This window comes from Schistocerca americana, unplaced genomic scaffold (genome assembly GCF_021461395.2).
Source record: "Schistocerca americana isolate TAMUIC-IGC-003095 unplaced genomic scaffold, iqSchAmer2.1 HiC_scaffold_783, whole genome shotgun sequence".
Lineage (NCBI taxonomy): Eukaryota > Metazoa > Arthropoda > Insecta > Orthoptera > Acrididae > Schistocerca > Schistocerca americana.
The window spans coordinates 20,001-22,500 of NW_025726548.1; positions in this window are offsets into that span (position 1 = coordinate 20,001).

The following is a 2,500-nucleotide window of genomic DNA, read 5'->3' on the forward strand; positions in this document are numbered from 1 at the left end:
CCGTATTGTGCCTTAACCTAACCCGTATTGTGCCTTAACCTAACCCGTATTGTGCCTTAACCTAACCCGTATTGTGCCTTAACCTAACCCGTATTGTGCCTTAACCTAACCCGTATTGTGCCTTAACCTAACCCGTATTGTGCCTTAACCTAACCCGTATTGCGCCTTAACCTAACCCGTATTGCGCCTTAACCTAACCCGTATTGCGCCTTAACCTAACCCGTATTGCGCCTTAACCTAACCCGTATTGCGCCTTAACCTAACCTATATTGCGCCTTAACCTAACCTATATTGCGCCTTAACCTAACCTATATTGCGCCTTAACGTAACCCGCGTTGCGCCTTAACGTAACCCGCGTTGCGCCTTAACGTAACCCGCGTTGCGCCTTAACCTAACCCGCGTTGCGCCTTAACCTAACCCGCGTTGCGCCTTAACCTAACCCGCGTTGCGCCTTAACCTAACCCGCGTTGCGCCTTAACCTAACCCGCGTTGCGCCTTAACCTAACCCGCGTTGCGCCTTAACCTAACCCGCGTTGCGCCTTAACCTAACCCGCGTTGCGCCTTAACCCAACCCGCGTTGGGCCTTAACCCAACACGCGTTGGGCCTTAACCCAACACGCGTTGGGCCTTAACCCAACACGCGTTGGGCCTTAACCCAACACGCGTTGGGCCTTAACCCAACACGCGTTGGGCCTTAACCCAACACGCGTTGGGCCTTAACCCAACACACGTTGGGCCTTAACCCAACACACGTTGGGCCTTAACCCAACACACGTTGGGCCTTAACCCAACACACGTTGGGCCTTAACCCAACACACGTTGGGCCTTAACCCAACACACGTTGGGCCTTAACCCAACACACGTTGGGCCTTAACCCAACACACGTTGGGCCTTAACCCAACACACGTTGGGCCTTAACCCAACACACGTTGGGCCTTAACCCAACACACGTTGGGCCTTAACCCAACACACGTTGGGCCTTAACCCAACACACGTTGGGCCTTAACCCAACACACGTTGGGCCTTAACCCAACACACGTTGGGCCTTAACCTGCTCTGTAATTGTCATACGACGCGTTAAATTAGTGTAGTGTTGCCTAACTGCAACCCCCGCAATATAGTTTGCTACCCGCACTGCCCGGTCCCCAGAGTATCGCTTCATGTTAAACACCTTGCAGCTATACACTGTAATGCGGATGGCAGCAGGACGTACATGCTCAATGCCCTTCGCAGTTGTTCATTGGCATTCGCATGGCGAAGCACAGCCTACGTTGTGGTACGGCTTGTGTCAACTGTCCGCTGATGTTGTACGTCCAAATCACACACTGTACTGCACATTGGTCCTCATGTACTGAATGATACATCGTGGTACATGTGTGACCGTACCACGACTGCGCCAACAACGGCGAACCATACGGTCCAAATATTGTGCACTCAGCTACGTGTCGTCTCCCTATAAGAGCTGGATTGCAGTATGGTATGCCGTGGATGGCGATCAGCATGAGCCGTCTGTTGATGTAGTGGCGCGTGTTGTCAGACGTAGTCGTCTCTTCTCACTCACCGTGATAGCATGGTGCACTGCGTTCCACATCTGCGACATGCGACAGAGGCCGGTTGACAGTCGTTCGCGCAATGGACATCGCATACGTACGGGGGCCACCTTCCACGTGTTCGCGAAGCGTGCACATGTTGTTGCGTGTATGTGGGCAGACATAGTGTGTCGTGACACCTGACACAGGCATGCAACAATCGTTGAATTTGCAAATGGCGATGGACGTCTACGTTTGCTGGTGACGTTACGCAAATGAACAACTGGTAAACCGTTGTGGTGCGGTTGTTCTCGCTAGAGGTGAATCAGTGATGGCGACGATCGGTTGAGCTACCAACCGGTTGTTTCAGCGATACCCACCATGCCCACGAACGTGAATGGCATGTGGGTGTGAAGCGATACGCGGCGGTGGCTGGGTGGGACCGTCCCCGGCCGGTGAGGGGGGGCCTCCCGGCGTGCTGGCCGCGCGGTGCGTGGGCGCACGCGCTACAGCCGGCTGGTGGGGGCGGCCAGTGGCAGGCGCGCCGGCCGACGGAGGCGGCAGGCGGCGCAGCTGCGCGCCGGCGCACCCTGCACGCGGCGCCGTGCGGCCAAAGTAGGTCCTCGCGGGCCCGGTGCGAAGCGCGGTGGACATCTGCAGTGTGCTGGTCCGATTGAGGACTGTGTGCGCTGAGGATGCGCCGCCGCCCGGCGCTCGGCGCCGCGACGCCGTCTGCTGCTCGGTCGCCTCTGCGGTTCTCGCAGGTGGTTTGTATCGCAGCTGTGCGGACGTGTTGGCGCGTTCGCTTCGGCACCCAAGTGGGGCTTTTGTCCTTCTGTGGCGCTGGCGTTGGAGCTGCCGGCCACCGTAGGTGGCGCGTGTTGTCTCCCGCCGGCAATGCCACGACAGCACGCTCCCGGGCCTCTGTCGGCAGCGGCAAGCTCAGTTGGGAGCACGGGTGGTCGCACCTA